The sequence below is a fragment of the Delphinus delphis genome, chromosome 3 (assembly GCF_949987515.2).
Source record: "Delphinus delphis chromosome 3, mDelDel1.2, whole genome shotgun sequence".
NCBI lineage: Eukaryota > Metazoa > Chordata > Mammalia > Artiodactyla > Delphinidae > Delphinus > Delphinus delphis.
Genome location: NC_082685.1, coordinates 96094720 through 96116163, shown reverse-complemented (window position 1 = coordinate 96116163; position 21444 = coordinate 96094720). Strand labels below are relative to the sequence as shown.

The 21444-nt window shown below is 44.3% G+C and overlaps 1 non-coding gene across 1 annotated transcript; it reads right to left on the bottom strand.

The window, feature by feature from the left end:
- Window positions 1–263: 263 nt before the first annotated feature.
- LOC132423809 (U6 spliceosomal RNA) lies at window positions 264–370 on the bottom strand. Its single transcript, XR_009519112.1, has one exon. It is a non-coding gene; the product is annotated as a U6 spliceosomal RNA (small nuclear RNA).
- Between the last annotated feature and the right edge of the window lie 21074 nt (window positions 371–21444).

Genomic DNA, 21444 nt, shown 5'->3' with positions numbered 1-21444 from the left:
CGCAAAAATAAAAAAATAATTAAAAAAAAAAAATGAGTGGCGATAAACCTTCTTAGGTAATATTGTATGGGTAAATATTAAAAAGATATTCTAGAAATTATATGGAATTTCTAAAAATCTGATATGTCCTGGTAAAATGTTATCAGTTATAATTCTAGTTATTATCTTTTTTTTAACATCTTTACTGGAGTATAATTGCTTTACAATGTTGTGTTAGTTTCTGCTATATAACAAAGTGAATCAGCTATATGTATACATATATCAAAAATATGGAATGCTTCATGAATTTGCGTGTCATCCTTGCACAGGGGCCATGCTAATCTTCTCTGTATCGTTCCAATTTTAGTATATATGCTGCTGAAGCAAGCACTCTAGTTATTATCTTAAATGTTGTATTCATAGCATTAATCAAGTTTCTTTGTTAATTGCATTGTAATCAGATCTTTAACTGTGCCTTTTAAAGTGTTTTGTCATTTATGGACCATTATTGTTTTATTTTGATGCTTTTGCAAAAAATGCTTCATCTTCAAGAAGAGTCAGAGAAATGACTTTTTGACAAGTACAGGTTTCTGATAACTTTCAGATCATACTGCTGAACTGGGTAAGAAATTAAAGAATTCTAATGGAAAACCTGATAGCTTCACAAAACTGTTAACAGAAGATTAAGATCAAGGATTAGTCACGTAGGACTGAGTGAACTGATGAATATGGTATAATTTTTGGGTTTTGTCTGAAATATTACTGGTTTTAATCTGTGTTTTCCAGATATAAAGAAACCTTTCTCCTCAAGCTAATTATGACTTACAGCAGTTTGGTAAATTATACCTTTGTAAGTAGAATTGAAACATTTATCTTTTCTCTCTACCTGATTCCTCCAGAAATTGGAAACTCTTATGTTCCCAGCAGGCTTGTCATCAGGTGACTAAGAAAGGCTGCCTCCTGGCAGGTGCAGGAATCTCGATATTTTGGGGAACTCAAGAGAGGAATCCACCCAGATCTATAGATATCACAAGCAGAATCTGATGGCAAACCAGATTGGTGTGGTTTTCCTGGACTTGAGAGGCCTTTTAAAAGTTCAGTTTGAGATTTCTTGTAAAAAGTTCCAGCAGAGCCAACTTAAAAGAGCCTGTATGATCAATTACATTTATGTAAATGATCAGGCCAACTTTATTGAAACCAGACTTATTTTGCAAATAAGTCAGTCTTAATTTGGCTATATTTGGTAGAAATTAGGGCAATTTTAGAGGGGGAGAATTATAGTTCAGTGGACATTAAGTAGTAGTGTTACTGTTTTTGAGGGTTTTTTGCTGTGTGTGTTTATTGCCTAAGACTCACTGCTCAGATGGCTCCTTGTTGCTCTGTTACATTATTATAAAGTTTGTTCCTGAAGCTTAGCACAGTAATTCATCTTTGGATGAAGATCAGATGCCCCATGACCTGCAACCAGGAGATTATGCATTGTCGCAGCTTTTTCAGTATGCCACTCTTTCTCCCTAACTGCAGGATACAGTTCACTTTTAAAGGGGTTAAGGTGACAGCCTTCTAAGGGTCTGAAGATGCAAGGAAAGGGCTAGATGGCAAACAGGTACACTTAATTTCCAATTATAAAATATTCCTGGTGTGAAATTTTAAAGTGATGGAGTTGGTAAGGCGAGGCTATGGTGAGGAATGTGAGGAAAGTTTTCTGGTACAGCAGCACTTGCCTAGGAGAGATAACAACTGAAGATGTGTTTCTTACAGCTGGCTCTGACCAGCTGAAGCTGATAAAGGACCATGAAATTGGAGAGACCCTGGCACACCAGGCTCTCAATGGTCCTAACTGAAGACACTTCCTAAACAGTAAGCAGTGAGGTTTGGTTTAGCCAACTGTGTTTATTTCTTTTATTGAAGTATAGTTGATTTACAATGTTGTGTTAATTACTGCTGTATGGCAAAGTGATTCAGTTATACATATATATATATATATATATACATTCTTTTTTATATATATATTCTTTTATATTATGGTTTATCATAGGATATTGAACATAGTTCTCTGTGCTCTACAGTAGGACCTTGTTGTTTATCCATTCTATATATAAAAGCTCACATCTGCTCACCCCAACCTCCCACTCCATCTTGCCCCCAACCCTGTCCCCTTTGGCAACCACCAGTCTGTTCTCTATGTCCGTGATTCTGTTTCTGTTTCATACATAGGTTCATTTGTGTCATATTTTATATAGATTCCACATATAAGTGCTATCATGGTATTTGTCTTTCTCTGTCTGACTTACTTCATTTAGTATGATACTCTCTAGTTGCATCCGTGTTGCTACAAATGGCATTATTTCATTCTCTTTTATGGCTGAGTAATACTCCATTGTATATATGTGCCACATCTTTATCCATTCATCTGTCACTGAACATTTAGGTTGTTTCCATGTCTTTAGCCAACTGTGTTTAGACCTGTGGATCCATTCTGTCCTCTCCAGAGAGATCCAGAGTACTGGAACTCAATCCTTAGTTAGCAATAACCACATGAAACCTGCTTCTGGCTAGCACTTTAAAAACTCTTTTTCCCTCTCAGTGAACTTCTACTTCATCACTAGCTTGTGTTCCTTCATCTAGCAAGTCAGTAGACTTAGCTTTTTCTTTTTACCTATTCATCTATCCATTCCTTCATCCATTGTCCATCCATCTCTTCACTTATTATTTATTAGCTCTGGTGGTCTTTGTTTTATTTGTTGACAGGCATAAATAAATTAGTATATGTAAAGCACTGATAAGTGATAGCTACTATTATCTTCTTCACTCACTGGTATCTTGCGTATATATTATAAGAACATGTCCCTGAAATATTTTAATTCTGTCTCTATTGGAAGCATACATGAATGAGTCATTGAGTTCAGCTGATAGAACGTTTCTAACCCAAGTTTGTAAGTGACGGTATGGTGTTCAGGAAAGCCTCATTTGGCATCTAGAAAGATGGCTGGGAAGATTTTAAGCCTCTTCAGTGGGAAAGAGGCTGACATATTCAGGTCTAAGTTCAGGGTCAGACACTGACGTTTGAAAGACTCTTCATTGTGATTCTAACTTAGGGACTTTTGAAAATTATAACTGAACTCTTTAAGAAAACAGGGTTAAAAGGTAGTTTGTTGGTATATGAGCATCTGTAAGGCCTGTTTCCAAAGCTCAGCATGTGCCCACACGTGCCCACAGGTACACAGCCTTGGCCTTGCCCTGTAAACTCCCAGCACAGCACACAAGTGTGGGCCCTTGTTACAAAGGAAATGGCTCTATTTCTCAGAGCAAAGAGATATTGAGGACACTTCCCAGTAAGTGGTACAGAACAAGGCCCTGTTGTTTCCTAGACCTGCTGTTCTGTGTAACGGGAAGCTCCGGGTCCTGTCCCTGCCCACCCGGTCCGTTACTGCTGCAGTGGAAGCAGCCAGTCCAGGCTCTCCTGGTGAAGGCCAGCCCAGAGCCGACACCACCCTCCTTTCCTACTTGCCTGGGCTGTTGTGGCACATGTTTGAACTGGCCAATGAGGAAAGGTCGTGGGCAATCTTGAATCAGCTGCGAAGTGCTGCAGAAACTTTAAGCACAGAAATGGACGGGGACCCTGAGGTCAAGACTCTAGATTCCACTGCCCTGCAGTCAGAGCACCTGCTTCTGCAGGTCAGGTCAAAGACCACTGGGGACTGCATGACAAAGATGGTAGTAGGGTCACTCAGATAGAGCCAGCAGTCCAGGCCATCACAAGCTGGGAACCAGCTCTGCTTCACGTGTGAGTTACTCCTCTTCTCATTGTCCTTTTAGTTGAAGTGAATTATTCACTTGGAATCTCTACTTTTGCCAGTTCTCCAACTGGCATCTCTTGGAATCTCTACTTTTGCCAGTTCTCCAACTGGCATGGCTGCGGCTCCTTTCCCCAAACCAACACTGAAGGACCTGTAGAAGCAGGAAGGAAACATGGATTCTAAACATTAGCAACAAACCACCCTCCCGCATTGTGCTTCTCCCTAAGGTTAATGGCTTGAGCTCTCATAGTACTGTCAAGAGAATGTCCTTTCCTCCCCTCGAAGTTCTCCGTCTTGCAATGAGTCCAAGGAACCCCAAAGCCCACTTGGTTCAGTTGATTTCCACTGAGCCCCATCAGTGCTGATCTGGGGCCCTGTGGGTCATGCCAGAAGTTGAACCCAGGCCCTGCTTTGTGCTGCGTGGTTAAGGCTCAGGGATACAAACTGTCCTGCCTGCGGCCCGTGACCGGTCCAGCAGTGGCTGTTAGTGATGCGCGGGTGGGGGAGAAGGTCCTCCTCCCCAGCCTTTTACTGATGTCACAGCTTTTTGTCAACATCTCTTTGGCGTACACACACACATTCACACACACAGCCATTACCCCCAAGGCACCCCCGTAGCCAGGAAGACTGGCTCTAACCCCGACACACAGGCCCTCCCCGAGAAGGCCCTGTCCTGGAGCCTGGTCCAGTCCAGACTCCATTGTCCCTCACGGGCTTGTCTGCTGGCCTCCTAGGCAGCTGCTCTGACCCACTGATGTGTTCAAATAACAATGAACCTCAGAAGGGAAGGGGTCAGGGGCTCGATCTGTACACCTTCCACATAACCAGATCTGGATGAATGCTGATGGCAGCCTCTGTGACCCCCTCCGCCATGTCCTGTTTCACACTTCTTTACCAGGAGGTAAAGGCCTGGAGACATCTGCTCTGGAACAAAGATCTGTTTCAAGGGCTCACTGAGACATTCAAATGATCATTCCTTTTGTTAATTTTTCTTCACCAAACAATCCATTGCATGCATTGTCATTTTATATGTGTCTGTGGTCATTTTCAGACTTACTTTGTAGGAACAGAACAATTTTTCCAAAGAAAATTTAAAGAGGATCACAGTATTAAAAACACCAAAGTAGTTCTGTTCTGGCTGAAGCAGGGGGGTGACGCTGAGGGCTCTGCGCTCTGCTCTCTCGCCCTCCTGCTTTCCCCCTGCAAACCCCCTGTGCTCTGAGGACACCAGCTGAACAGTATTCACATCAAGCTTAGGATCTAGAATGAGAAACCCTGAGTGTGCGGCCATCAGTCAGGGCTCCTGGCTGTAAGCAGAAAAGGAGTTTATTACAAAAACAGTGAGTAGGTTGCCACCCCCCTGGGAGGGACAGAGGACAGGTTTGCAGGGAGCAGCCCCACATAACAACACCGTGAAGACAGTGCTGTGACTGGGCACAGGGACCACGGTTCACCCCACTGCCACCACTGAGCCTGCACACAGGGCCCTGCTGCTGGAGCTGCGGCCATGGGGCCCCTGGAGGGTCCATCTACCTAGGATGGAGCCTGCAAAGTCCTTGCTTCTTCACTCTTCCAGCTTCTGAGTCATGGTCTGGGGCGAGAGTGTCCTGTTGGAGGACGTTGTACCACGTGCCTGCACTTTAGCTTTGAGGAAGACTGAGAAAGTGGGTATTTGGCATTTTCAGCCTCTATTAATGCGAGATGGATCTATTTTAGGAGGTTGGAAATTCTCCAAAAGGAGAAGGAGGTTCAGATGCTGGGGGAGAAGAGGGATGACATATGTCCACTGCAGTAGCTCTGGCAAGTTGCTTTACTTCTGAGCATCATTCCTCTAGGAAAGACAATGGCCCTTCTAGGTCATCCATCCATCCATCAGCAAATGTTTCTTGAGAGCTGTTTATTTTTCTATTGTTTCATAACAAAGTACCCCAAAGCTCACTGGCTGAAACAACCATTTTAATATATCTCATGATTTTGTGAGTTGGGAATTTAGGAAGGGCTTAGATTATCTGAGAGATTCTTTGCTCCATGTGGAGTCAATCGGGGTCCTTTGGGACATTCACAGGGTAGCCAGTCAGACCTGGAGCCTTCAAAATAGCTTCATCCATTTGTCTGCCTCTTTGGGATGGATGGCTGTGAGGCTGGGCTCAGCTGGCCTCATCTCCCTCCCCACGTGGACTCTCTGCATGGACTCCCCAGCAAGAGAGCTGGACTTCTTACGTGAATGCTCAGGGCTCCAAGAAACCAAGTCCTCCTTAAGAACCTGGAGCTGTCATAATGTCACTTACACTGTATTCAATTGGTCAAAGCAGTCTCAGGCTAGCCCAGATTCAAAAGGAGGAGAAATAGACTCTGTTTTTTTTTTTAATTTTTATTTTTTTAAAATCTATTTATTTTTTGCGGTACGTCGGCCTCTTACTGTTGTGGCCTCTCCCGTTGCGGAGCACAGGCTCCGGACGCGCAGGCTCAGCGGCCATGGCCCTCGGGCCCAGCCGCTCCGCGGCATGTGGGATCTTCCCGGACCGGGGCACGGACCCGTGTCCCCTGCATCGGCAGGCGGACTCTCAACCACTGCGCCACCAGGGAAGCCCTAGACTCTGTCTCTTGATCGGAAGTGTCAAAGAATTTGCAGCCATCTTTAATCCACAATAAGAACCAACTATGGGGCAGGCATATATAGGAGCAGGGCATACAAAAATAAATAAGACGTGGTCCTGCCTTCAAGATGCTCAGTCATAGAAGGTTACATGAAAAGCAAACAAATGAAAGCAGTAAATGAGATCAATGCGAGGATGCATTGTAGATTGCAAAACAACGCTAATATGAAGGATTAGCTCTAAAACCAGGATATAACAAACTCTTCTAATGCTCTCAAATATCAGAAATCATTTATTGACCAGTTTGCCAAGAATCAGGAACTCAGCTAAGAGTTTTCCTGGCATAACTGTCCCCAATTCTCAGGGCAACTCTACTGCTGCAACTTCTACACGGTAGAATCAATGCTTCTTGTTTAATTACACAACATCTTTGGATCTTGCTTTATATCAGCACCCATCACTCTCTGCTCATGGAAGCTATTTAATAGATGCTTCTCAAGATAGCCACACAGGCTACTTAAGAAGAGATTTTCAGTTTACAGTCACCCACCCAGTTATTCCTTGAAGGCTTGGATTTCTCCCTCTCGTAATTATTGCTTTAATCTCCTGAGCCACGCAACAGCAAGTTTTCAGGCTACAAGGCTGAAAGAGTTGAAGACATATCTAATGGTACAAAATTTAATTTCCTACTGTGTAAAGAGAACTAGACAACAGACCACTTTGTGCAAATACAGTTTCTGCCTCAGAGAACACTCAGACAAGATTTTAAAACTGTACATTTACCTGATTGATAAAGTGACATGTAAAGATAGACAAAATTAGATTGTAGGAAATTTGAAAAGTAAAAACACAAAAGAAGTTACTCATAATCTCATCATCCAAAAATAGTACTAGTGGGCTTCCCTGGTGGCGCAGTGGTTACGAATCCGCCTGCCAGTGCAGGGGACACGGGTTCGAGCCCTGGTTCGGGAATATCCCACATGCCACGGAGCAACTAAGCCCGTGCGCCACAACTACTGAGCCTGTGTTCTAGAGCCCGTGAGCCACAACTACTGAAGCCTGCGCTTTAGAGCCCGTGAGCCACAACTACTGAAGCCCGCGTGCCTAGAGCCCGTGCTCCGCAACAAGAGAAGCCACCACAATGAGAAGCCCACGCACCTGAAGGAATAGTAGCCCCCGCTTGCCGCAGCTAGAGAAAAGCTCACACGCAGCAACAAAGACCCAATGCAACCAAAAATAAATAAATAGAATTTATTTTAAAAAAATTCTAAAAAAAATAGTACTGTTAACATTTTGATTGATTTCCTTCTGGGTATTTATTTATTTACTTATTCATTTTCACTTACTGAAAGTAACAAATTTCATTTTTTAAAGGGCAGTTTTAGGTTTACAGAAAAATTGAGCAGATAGTAAAAGTATTTCCCTTCTATCCTCCTTTCCTGTCCTCTTCCTAACATTCTGCATTAGTCGGCACAGTTGTTACCATTGATGAAGCAATTTTGAAACACTTATTAACTAAAGTCCATCATTTACACTAGGGTTCACTCCCTGTGCCGTGCGGTTCCATGGGTTTTGACCCATGCATAAGATCGTGCATCCACCGTGACTGAGTCACACCGATTAGTTTCCCCATTTTCTTTTGTATTGTCAGATCCAACCAGAATACACTTTAGCACGCAGCTGTTCTCTGTTTTTCACGTCAGAGCCTAACAAGCCTTCCTTTACCGTATTGCCTTCTGCCTCTGCACGCCGATAAACTCAAACACCATAGGAGGCACCAGCCTACAGGTAACCATTCCCCTGCATTAATACTGTGGACGGGTTCTTCCCTCATCATATGGGATCTCTAAAAATCGGTTCGTGGAAATAGCTTTCCACGATCTAGATAAATTCAAGGAAGAACAAACACAACAACAACAAAAAGGTTTAGGAAGAAACAGCGCTGTGTGGCGTCCCCCAGCACCTCCCAGACAAAAGGCTTCCGTCTGAGGCTCGTGCTGAGCGCCAGTTTCCTCGTGGCTGCCCGGAACCCGGAGCGGGGGATGGGCCTTCCCTGGAGGCCAGGGAAGAGGGGGTTGGCCGGCTCTCCGCTTCCTTGCTTCTCCGGGAGGGACTGCGCCTCAGCACCACTCCCCCTTCATTGCCATCCATCTGCGCCCCTCGGAGCCTTTAGATGTAAACCCGGCACTATTTTCTTTCGCCTTTAGGACTGGTTGGCTTCGGGGGGAGATGAGCAGTGGCGTTGGTGGAAGTGAACTCGGGCCGTGTGGGACGGCTGTAAGGGACATGCCCGTCGGATTACCCGACCAGGTCAAGCTGCTTTCCGGGAAACTTCAAACTGTGGAACGCTGTCCGGAAAGTTTTCACCGGAGGGCGAAAGCCTGGCAAGGTCCCTCTGCCAGCTGGCATGTAAAAGTGTGCGCCAGGATTAATGAGCATAATAGTACTTTGTTGTGGTGGTGGTGGTGGTGGAAGTGATATAACCCTGACGCTCTGCATCTGAAGACCCCGGAGCCCGTCCGCACGGCCTCCTTCACCGCTCACGTTAGCCCACAGCTCAGCGCCGCGTTCCTACAACGCGGTGGCAAGCGCGGAATCCCTGAAGTCCTCAGAGGTGGCGCCGCCGTCCGTGGTTCCTTGCGTCTGTCACGTGTTCCACAGCTGGTATGTGCCAGAACTGGACGCTGTCTCCGGGACAGCGCTTTCCTCATCCCTCACCCCCGCCCCGCACTTAAGAATGGGCCAGGCCCGCCCCTCACACCCGGGTGCATCCCATCCAGAGATGCCTGTGCAGGCTCCACCCGTGGGGCCCCTCCTGGCACCAAGAGTCCCCCTGAGAGGCCTTGTTTGTTTTCGCCGCCAGAGTCCAGTCTGTCCCCTGACCTCTGACCCAGAACTATTTGTTCCAACCATTCCCAGCCTGTTGCCCTGGCTCAAAACAAAGTGGATGAAAGGTCTTTCCTCAAGCCCTGCTTTCATGCTCAGGGGGTCAGTGAAAATGAGTGGTGTGGTCATGTGGTTGATGAATCATTTTGGCCTTGAAACGGACAGTAAAATACACTCTAGTTCAGGGCCTAGTAGGGCGTTGACAGCTGAGAGGCGGTAGAGTAAACGATAGGAGCACAGTCTTTGGGCCAGAGGGACCTGGGCTTGAGCCCGGCTTTGACTCCTCTGTGTTGTGTAATGTTAGGCAGACCTCTTAACCTCCCTGGGCCTCAGTTTCCTCATCTGTAAAACAGGGCTGATCATAGTGCATCTCTTATACAGCGTTTGTGAGGATCCCATGAAAACAACAACAAACCCCACCAAGGTAAAGCACTTAGCCTGCTGCCTGGCCTAAGTCAGCTCTCAAGACACTGTAGTTCTTTTTATTCAATCGCCAGGAAAATGCCGAAGAATCCACGTGTTGTGTCACTGGTGTCCCTAGCACTGTCAGCAAACACTTCCACGTTGCCAAAGGAGCAGCACCCTTCATCCAACACACCTTTGCTTTGTCTTTCAGGCCTCCTGCTTCCACAGATGCTCATGGGTTTAGGTCATTAACCTCTTAGGCCGGGAAAGTTTTCCTCATGATTGTGACATAAGTGAGTACAGCTCTGAAGAGCCAAAGAGGTTCTGGCAAAGACCTGCACAGGCCATGAGTTTCCTGTGAGTTTCCCACTACCAGCCACTTGGAAGCCGCTGAGGTTTGATTGCAGACTTCTCCTTCCCATAGCTGGCTGCAGTTTACTTTACCTCGGAGTCCGCCCTTGATCTCTTGCACGCTGACAGCCAGTTCTGTCTGGCTGGGGGATTGTGACAGCCTTCGTTTCCATGCGGGCAAAGTCTTTTGAAGAGGGGAAAAGCTCGTTAGTTAGCTGTCATCCTCAAACGTGGTTAAGTTATGAGTAATTCTAGGAGGGCCAGGGAGCTGGCAGCCCATTAGGTTGAGACTTTTATCTCCTTGTACAGAGAGAGTAGTGGGAGATTAACTGGGATATTGTATGTAAACGTTTTTGTCAGCTGTGGAGTTGCTTAGAAATCCAGCAAGGAGGGTGACCACGATATCACTTTCCCTACCTCTGGGAGGTCGGTAGAGACACTCCTGGAATATGCAATCTCGCTATACCTCCACACGTGTGCACACACACCACCCGCATTCTGTGGTGAGGAAGGGATGGCATGTGGCCTTAAGGGTTGCTTTGGATAAAGGGTGCATATTTCTGCTAGTGTTTTTTTTTTTCTTTTTCCAGTCAGGCCTGGCCGTGGCCGTTGCCTCAAAGCCAATGGCACCGACAGGACTTTTCGGTCTCCTCCATCAACTCCAGTCCGCTGCTCCGTCACTCAGCTTCCAGCAGGTGGCGCTGCTTCCCGCGTGGGCCTGGCCCGCCTGCCTTCGCTCCGAGGAAGCCAAAGAGATGCCGGGAAGTTGGGAAGTGGGTCCTCGCGCAGGTCGAGCTGCCGCCGTGGCAGACGCAAATGATGACACACCGGCTTGACGAGGGCCTTTGTCAGAAACCATGGGGATCTGGCGTTTCCGCACAACGGAAAACAAAGTGCTTCTGCCAGAGTTGACATTTGCTCACCATTGATTCCGGCGCATTTACAGGCAGAATGAGTTTGTGTGAGATTGCAGGACCTTGCCATGAGTCAGATTCACTTTCTGTAAATCAGAATCAACATTACATTTCCCCTCACTTTGGCCCATTACTTGAACTTTTAGGTCACCGTCTGTATTTGTATTAACTGAAGAAATTCGGGTATTTCATAAGAACTTTTTTTTTTTTTAAGGGCAAAACCAGCTTAGGGCAGATTGTAGTTTTGAGATTTTTGTTGCTCTTAGCTCCAAAAATAGGTTGGCTTTGTATATTATTTACATGTTCAGAAGTATGCCATGTACAAATTCAAGTGAAATTTGCAAAATATTTTCTGGCAGGAAGCCCAGGAGGGGTTGTTCAGGGGGACAATGGTGCCTGGACCAGGCATGGGAGCAAGACACGTAGGTGAGGAGACACAGGTGCAGAGCTTGTTTTCAACACCTAGGAGAAAATGTAGACAGCTGGAGTTGATCTGTTCTTAGGGTTATGGCCGAATTTTGATACTGGGGCAAAGAGACAAGATGGAGTTAAAAGTGGAGAGAAACAACAGACCTGGGAGGGTTCGAAAGGGTTTGAGCAGGTGAACAAGAAGGAGCCTGAATAATACCCTGGATTTACATCAGGTGAAGCACCTGAAGAGGTTTAACTTGGGAGGAGCTGGGGGCACGGGAAAGCTTTTCATCGGCAGGAGAGGGCTGGGAACAGCCGCTGGCCTGGACTTGAAGGTACATCAGGGAGCGTCCCTGGGCCTTGCAAAGGTGGTTCCCTTACCCGCCTCTCCAACAGGCTACTCCTGACTCTTCTCTGCCATATTTAGAGGGAGATACATCCCCAAGAAATTCCCTGTATCCTCGTTCCTAGTTTTAGCTAATCGTTCCCCCCAGGATTTTTTTCTATTGATATCCAATCCCCTTATTCACCTTGTGAAACCTCAAATCTCATTGTCTCCTAAAAGTTCTCCTACAGATATCTCTATGCCTGGTTGAATTTTTTGTGCTTTTCTTGGTATATACTATTATTATTATTTTGGGGCCTTTTATGTTTTTACTGAGAAAAAGGATCTTTGGAGACCAGAGAAGGTAGGAAACAGTCTGTGGCCTTTCTTGAGCTCCCTTTTCCTTCCAGACCTCTCGGGCGGGTGGGTGGGTGGGAGGCGGTGGTGTCTCCAGCTGCCCTGCTCACCTCTTGCTTTAGTAGGATTGGGTGGGAGCCGATGGGAGGGATATGAGTACACACACAGAGCACCTTTCAGACACAAGGATATGGACGTCTCAGGTGAGTGAGCAAGCAAAGAAATAACCCCAAATACTTGGAAAACCAAGTCCAGCAGAGTTTAGCTTTACCCAACTAAACTCACCCCCAAGCCCAGCCCTCAGGGCACACAGGAAGAGTGATGCTCCTATGGGTAATATATCTCATGAATGTATGCAACCTTAGGAGCAATTCTTGGCTTGTAACAGGAATTCTACCCTTTTCTTCTTCACTCAGAGAAACATATTGGGCTTGAAGAAAATGAAAGAATTCTCATTCTTTATGAGTGTGTTTGTACATATGTACTTTATGTGAGAGGGGAAAAATGCAGACTGACACTTGGCTAAGTAGTAGATTATGATTGACCCCAATGCATCAGGGCAGTAGAGAACAGTCAGGCCACACACACACACACACACCCACACACACACACACACACGGTGTCTATTCTACATCGTTTTGGAAATGGGGAAACTGAAACTCCTAGAGGGCTCAAATAAACCTCCCGAGACCATGGTATGTCAGAGGTGCAACTATGTCTTCCAATTCATGCCTTTAAACTTTTGTCTCTTATCCTTTGCAAGGTGGCTGGGACGACCAGGCGCTGGCCTAAGTGCCTAATTCCATTCTCAGAGGAGCTGAGGTCAGGTGCCCCCCTACAATTCGAGAAGGCTTGCCGAGCCCACGCCGCATTCCCCAGCGCTCAGGTGAGTGTTCTTTTCTGGGTGATGGCGCCTGATGCATCTGGCATTTGTGAAACGCATAGGCCGAGAGGCTGGTTGGACTCTTGCTCAATATTCTCAGGTTGACAGCATTGATTTTCCGTAATTTGAGAGGAGTGTGGCATGTCAGCCAGGCTTTTATCATGCACCTGTCTTCTCTTCCTGAGGATTGTTTGCATTGTGGAGATTTCCTGGTGATATTTTTAGTGTCCGATTCTCCATGGTTTCTCATTTCCAAGTAACTGTGGCCATGTTTTAGTGACTCGTACAGATGTTCCTGATAGAACTGATGACTGTTGACTGGGAAGCCCAGGGATTGTCCCACAGCTCACGTTATTGGTTTCAGCTGATTTTTCACAAGTTTTCAGATAGCTTACCTTCCAGAATTACAGATTTTCATTAGCTACCGTTCTTCATGCTGAATCAGAAAAAGGATATATTCTGGGGTAAAGCAAAGGTGATGGGTGCAGCGAGTACTGACACACCATTTTTTCAGTGGTCTCCTCTCCCTGCTGCTGCTTTCATGCCAGCTGTAGTTCCCCAAGCCCTGCATCTTTGGTCAAGACCGCGTGGGGAAATAGCTGAGTCACATGTTTCTGCTTCTCTATAATTACAACTTTTATCACCTCATCTGACATAGAAAGGGTGTTGGTTGGAAATGATATACACATTAGGAATAAGCTCTTTAGAAACAGCAAAAAAAAAAAAAAAAAAAAAGAGAGACAAAAACAAAAAAAGAGCTTTCATGGCATTCATAATGTGAAGGGTTTTTTTGAGTCTGGAGCTAAGGTTATGAAGAGACAGAGGAGTCATCATCCCTTCTTACCCCTACAATCATGGGAACAAAAACATCTAGATCCACAACACTATACATTTTCCATTCTCTCAACACATCTTGTAGTGATTTTGTTTCATCTCCTCAGCACATGTGCCTGGCTCACATACCATGGCAGCTACCCTCCCCGTCTCTTCTCCCACCTTCTTTGCTGTCCTCACTGTCACTCGAGACTATTCAAAATCACCTTCACTATGAAATCTTCTTGTCCCCCCAGTAGATACCCCTTTATACTATATTATTTTGCTCTTGAAACTTAAAAAGCAATGTTCTCAGGTCATTCTCCACATCCATCACATCTCCAACAGATTGGAAGTTCTTGCAGAGCGGAGGCAGTGTCTGCTAACTCCTTTTTATTCTTCTTGTGCTTCTTCGTTCCACAGGGTAGTCTTCCGTATGAGGAGCATCTGATCTCAAATCTCTCTCATTTCCAACTTAGACCAAAGTCAAGTGCCCTCCCAGCCAAGCTAAGAACAGAGCCCCCTTTCCAAGTGCACATGTGAACCGTCCCTCCGAATAGCCAGGGCCTGCAAACTAATTAGGTTTCCTCTCCTTCCTCTACCCAAATATGACCTTGCCGATACCATCTCGTATTAGATGACAGATGCGGGTGTTTTTATTGCATGGTTGCTATTTGCCACATGTTTCCTGGACAGGTTTCCAGGTAACCTTAATGGCTGTGCTTCTGGGGAAGGAGGAGGAGAAAATAACTCACCTCTTCAGTAAGTGGTTTTAAAAATATAACAGCATTTACAAGCTTTTAAAGAGCAGCTCTCTCTCTCCTTCCAGCCGCTCAGGCCTTGTTTGCTTTGTGATAGGAGCCCCCCGTAATGCTTGGCAACCTCTGACTAGGACAGGGGGCAGATTGAAAGACCAGAAGATTGATTTTTCTGTGGAGGGCTTTCCATGAGGGGCATGGGAGAGCGATCTCTTGGGGAAGCAGTGGTCAGTGAGGCTTACTTCTTCATTTGCTCTTCATTCGTGTGTGAGGCTGAACACACTCTTTGTCTCAACAAGCGAATCCCAAACCACAGAGGGGAGCAGTCTATCCTGGAGGTCCTGAGACGACCGGGACCTGAAGGGTAAGAGGCTGGGGCTGTCACAGCCTCTCCTCCCATTCGCATTTCCATCCAAAACTTGCAGGGGAAATATCCCCAAATTGCTTGGTGTTCTGCTTTGATGTGGCCACAGTGTGGCCACCCAGGCTTACTTTGGTGCAGCTGGATCCCGTGGATCAAACTAGGCCTGGCTGTCCAGTTTTGGAAACCGGGAGGCATTTTCCCCTCTGCCAGAGCTTGGGTTTACCTTCCCCAGAGCACTGAGCAAAAACCTCATGTTTACCAAATCCCAGCCTCATGATTTCTTCCTGTCAGGGCAGGAGGAGAAGAAGTAGGCACGTAATATCAAGTAGACCTTACAACTTCTGTCCCTTCATTTCTGCCCAGCATAAAGTTACAAGGGAAAGAGTAGGTAGAGGTGGGGTGTTGGGGGTCAGGGGATGGATCGGTTGTGTGAAAATGTAATTTTAAAATTCTCACTGCAAATCAAATCATTAGGTCTTCTGCATATAGTTTTATTTTTTCAAAACGATTCTTAAATTAAAATTTTAAATCTACACTATACTTTAAATGCTCTGGACAATGTACTGAGGTTTTTGGTTTGCTTTTTAAGAAATGCTGTTGTGAGTCCTCTGAAAGATGTACATTCTCCACCTGGTTTACTTTTTGTGCAGATTTATACATCAACATATCAAAGCTTTTTAAAAATCAAACACTCACACAATATTTTACAATATCCAATAGTTGCTAAATCAACCCCGAATCTTTTTTTTTTTTTTTTTTTGCGGTACGCGGGCCTCTCACTGTTGTGGCCTCTCCCGTTGCGGAGCACAGACTCCAGACGCGCAGGCTCAGTGGCCATGGCTCACGGGCCCAGCCGCTCCGCGGCATGTAGGATCTTCCCGGACCGGGGCATGAACCCGTGTCCCCTGCATTGGCAGGCGGACTCTCAATCACTGCGCCACCAGGGAAGCCCAACCCCGGCTCTTCTCTAGATTGTTTTCACCCTTTGGCGTTGCGTCGAGCAGAAAACCACTTAAGAACAGCATCTGCTGCCCATCCGAGTTCACTCTCATGGACATAGAGGTGGTGGGCTTTTCCACCTTGGTGTGCAGACTGGTTTTCAAGGTTTAGGGAGAGCTTGGTTACATAGCACCTCCTAGGTCTTAAAATAAAAAATATCATTTCTCCAAAGAAGGTATACAGATTGCCAACAGACACATGAAAGGATGCTCAACATCACTAATCATTAGAGAAATGCAAATCAAAACTACAGTGAGGTATCACTTCACACTGGTCAGAATGGCCATCATCAAAAAATCTACAAACAATAAATGCTGGAGAGGGTGTGGAGAAAAGGGTACCCTCTTGCACTGTTGGTGGGAATGCAAATTGATACAGCCACTATGGAGAACAGTATGGAGGTTCCTTAAAAAACTAAAAATAGAACTACCATACGACCCAGCAATCCCACTACTGGGTATATACCCTGAGAAAACCATAATTCAAAAAGAGTCATGTACCACAATGTTCACTGCAGCTCTATTTACAATAGCCAGGACATGGAAGCAACCTAAGTGTCCATCGACAGATGAATGGATAAAGAAGATGTGGCACATATATACAATGGAATGTTACTCAGCCATAGAAAGAAATAAAATTGAGTTATTTGTAGTGAGGTGGATGGACCTAGAGTCTGTCATACAGAGTGAAGTAAGTCAGAAAGAGAAAAACAAACACCGTATGTGAACACATATATATGGAATCTAAAAAAAAGTGGTTCTGAAGAACCTAGGGGCAGGACAGGAACAAAGACGCAGACATAAAGAATGGACTTGAGGACACAGGGAGGGGGAAGGGTAAGCTGGGACGAAGTGAGAGAGTGGCATGGACATATATACACTACCAGATGTAAAATAGATAGCTAGTGGGAAGCAGCTGCATAGCACAGGGAGATCAGCTCAGTGCTTTGTGACCACCTAGAGGGGTGGGATAGGGAAGGTGGGATGGTGATGCAAGAGGGAGGGGATATGCAGATATATGTATACGTATAGCTGATTCACTTTGTTATACAGCAGAAACTAATACAACATTGTAAAGCAATTATACTCCAATAAAGATATTAAAAAAAAAGTCAATCTCCATTTCATGTAGTGGGTCTTATGGGACCTAATTAAAATATGCACATAAGTCTTTCAGGAGACATGAGAGGTAAGAGTCATGCACTGTTTTACATATGTGAAGAGATAACCTTGTATATTGTGGTGTTCATCAACTCCATGAAAATAGATCGTGAACCACCACCAAAAATATCATTTGGCTTTGAAGACTGAATGTACTGGGTTTCTACAATTTCCTTAGGTTTTTGGGGTGGAAAGGTGGAACCAGAGGAGGTAAACAGTTCATATTAAGGCAGATTGAGGCTCAGCAAGTCCCAGATTTCCAGCAGGACTGAACTCCCTGAGTCACATCAACTTTGGGTGGAAATTCACTGCGGGGTGGGGGAAGCAAAAACCAATCTGTCAGACATGAGAAAGCAGGGCCTGATGATGGCTATAGGGTCCCTACAAATCAAAAATATTGAGATTCATTCTCCCTCAGCACACATAATTCAAAATAAAGACTACTCCAAGCCACAACATAAGTGTAAAAGAGTCTCCTATGGTAACTACCTGATTGATTAAAATATTTTTAAGCTTTACTTTCTCTCTCTGTTGCTGCACGTCCTTGGTCTGCCTGTTAGCTACCTTAGCACTCCTAGTGAGGTGGGGAAGGTCGGCTATGGGGACGGGCATTTGAGAGGAGGAAGGTGCGAGGCTGGGGACAGCTGGAGAGCAGTGTTCTTGTCCAGTCACAGGGCAAACAGAATAAAGAGACACACCCAGCATGAACTCTAGAGTGGGTGGGTTTCAAAATGTATACAACGGTTCCTTGTAGGTCCCAAGCACTGGGTACTTAGTGTATGATTTACACACATTTTCTGGCTGGAAGGCTGGAGGCAAACAGACAGCTCATTAGGAAAATAACTGAAGAGCTAAATATAATGGAGGAAGGAGGCAGCAGATCCCAGGCAGATGAGCACGGCTCACAGTCCTTCATGGGAGAGCAGAGGCCAGGCCAAACCAATGCGTCTGTCCCTCAAAGGTCAGTCATTCTAGGGCTTTGTCAGACTAGGAAGGGAAAGGAATGTTTTCAAAGGGACTTTTGTGGAACACACACAACTCTGGCCCCTGAGATTCAAATCAGGATCTGGAAACCTGTGTAGGCTTGTATGCAAAATGCTTAGAAACCAGCCAGGGCCCACCATCCTTTTTTTTTTCCCCCTTTTCTCTTTATGAGCATTAAGGTTTCCCTGTAGTTGGGGAAGAGATCACTAAAAAACAAGATACAAATAACCAAAACCTGAAGTTATTCCCTTATTTTTGTATAAAATCAAAGAATGCCACATAATATTTTTTGTTAGATGTTATTCAGAAAACTATATAGGAAATATATTTTAAAAATTCAAGACAGTATTATTTGTATCATAGATCATACTGCTTAGTGGGTAATGCAGTTATAATCATAAACCAAACCTATGAATATATCAGCAATAAACTTGTTAAAAATTGAAATATAACTTAAAGTAGATTCTCAATTGTTTTTGACCTCTAGTTTCTTTTGCTGGATCCTATCCTCCATGTACATTATCATTTCTTTCTTTTGCTTAGAATGGCCCATAATGCTTCTCAGTCCTTTTCCATCTTCAACGAGTACTATAAACATTAGGAACTCTCTCAAGAAAACGTGGGATTTGTGCCTATGTTTACAATTTTGCACCCCCCAGTGTCATTTAGTTTTCAATCAGCACACAGTTCTTGTTTGTCTTATTTACTTGGTTTTCCTAGATCTGCACCCTCAAGGGCTCTGGGCTCTTCAGATTTTGTGTTGTGAGGAGAAGCCCATGCCCCAAGGGTAGAAAGCTTAGCCCCCTTCCCTGGCTGGTGCCCCACTTTTTAGTCTGGGGCCTATGGGTTTTCTGAGATTCAGTTTTTGTAACTGTTTACAGAGTTGTTTTGGACATTGAACAAAATAATGACTATAAAAGCTCTACTCAAATGCAAATTATGTGTTATTATTAGTAAAGTTTTTATTTTATTCCAAGACAGAGGAACAGTGGTAGTCATTCATTTGGTATTTCTTTTATTCCTGTCACTTGTTTTACATGTTTTCCCCATCTATTTCTGTCCACTGTTCTCTTCAAATTTCGTCAGTTTAGAATGCTATTGTCATTATTGAGTCATGACGCTGAGTCAGCCATTGAGAATATGAATCAGCTGAAATTAAGGGAAGAAATATCTCAAGTCCAGTAGGACCTGACTATATGGAGTCAACTTCTGTTGAAGACAAAGAACCGTCTTGCGTTGTAAAATTCTAAGTAAAACTGTAAGTCAGAGTAATAAGCCAGAACTTCTAGGGCAAAGGACTAGGGAACTCAACAGACAATGAATAAAGAGTCAGAGGAATTTACGAATAGCTGCAGAGGGCAGTTTTGAACCTGCAGGCCTAGTACCCTATAATCACCCTTGAAGACAGGAATATTGTAATCTCAGCGAGCTGAATAAAGGAGGCTAACCAGTGAATCAAGCCTATAGTTACGCAATGGCTTGCCTTGCAGTTCTGAAAGCTTGCTGACAATAGGTTCTGTTTCTCTTCACCCTTTCATTGAAATTTCTTGACCCAGGAGGGTTGAACACCTGGTAGAAGCCCATGCCTAAATCAAATTCCGTAAACATTGGTCACTATCGTCCACCATGTTTCAATTGTGATTGATGTATTCATAAATCAACAATTCAAATTTGTCTGTGAAACCCTAGTGCAGAGAGTCTCAATCTTTGGTTTTAAGCCATAGCCCCTTTGGAAGTCTGGTAGGGCCTATGGACCACTTCTTAGAATGATGTTCTTAAAAGTATAAAACAGAATTCATAGGATACTAAGGAAACCAATTATACTGAAGAATCGTTATCAAACATATAAAAAATGAGTGATAAAGTAACATAGATGCTTCTTAATACATGAAATAAGATGTATTGGTGGGTTTAGTAAGTACTGTACCTTCAAAGCAGTGATGAATGTTAATGATATTTCAAGGTATTGACAACAATGGTTGGTGACAAAGTCACAGGTAACTATTATGCTTTGTTGCCTATCTTCATAATTGAAAGAAATACTAAATTTCAGTTACAGGTTAGTGAAAATAAATGAGTGAGTCTTTCTCCCATCCAAATATATAGATCCCCGGAACACCATCTAAGAGCCCCCTGGGTGTCTGTGGACCCAAGGTAAGCACTCCCACCAGGGTGGCTTCTTTGCTTCTGGTCCAAAGGACAGGCACATGGATTATGATGAACAGCATTACTTGTATCTTCTTGGTGTATCTACATATAAACCCAGCTTTCACAGCTTCGCTCCAAATGGCATTCTTCTGTTGAATGGCAAGAAATAAAGGTAACATTCATTTGGGAACTAGAGGCAATGTATACTTGTTTTGTGCTTTTGCTAAGGTGACCAGATATCCCCACAACAGCTGGTCAAGGTTTTAGAGTACGTGTCCAAATAAATTTTTAGAGTCATCTTGACTTTATGTGAGGGTTTCCAGGGCCCTTAGGGAAGCCAAGAAGGCTAGTAAAAAAGTGGGCTAACAGCAAGATAAAGGTAAGCTAAGGCCCACATTAAGATGTGACAGAGAACAGGAACAGAAAGAGGCAAGGAGTGTTTGGGCTCAGGCGTCAAAATAAGCCCAGGTGGGGCTGTTCTGTACAATTTCAGCCCCAGGTCCCAGGCCTGGGGCAGCTACACGGTGTGGGCCAAACAAGGTGTTTTTACTAATTTCACAGTGAACACTTTTTCAGTCACTCCCCCACATGAGTAGAAACAAAAACAAAACCTACTATTTTAGTTTGGGGGAGCTAGTTTTATTTTAGGGGCTTAAAGGAAGCAAAGAAGGTACTGATGTCCACAATGAAGCAATACTGATATAGAATGTATGCTTCAGGAAGCAAAAGGATTTAACAGATCTTAGAAGTAATATACTGTAACCTTTCAGTGACATAGGTTTTAATTTTGGCATCTTTTTTTTTTAGGAGATGTTGCTACAATGTTTTTCTTTTAGTGTGTACAACTTTTGCAGTAAATTGTATTGGTATCAGCCAAATTACATGTGTACATACATGTACACATACATGTATTATATGTGTATGTGTATGTAGATACATATAGTTTTGTTTTTGTATGTCTTATTGGCTAATACCTGGAGAAAGAAACATCCCTTTTAGAAAATAAAGGATAGTAAATCAAAGGGATGATACCTGTGTGCTCATGTTTACTTTACTCATTTGTTCCTGAGTCACACAGTATTTCCAAACAAATGTCTGAGGTTGCGGCACATCCTTTGATAAACGTTGAGTCAAAACTGGATGAGGAAACTGCTATGAATAGAAAAAAGGGAATTCAAGTTGTATGGTAGGTTTAGGAAATGTGGAAATGAGATCATATTCAGAGAACAAAAAATTTACTTCTGAAAATAACTGCGTTTCTGAATACCGTATCCTCTAACTGGGGGACAGTACTCTGGGTGATGGAGGAA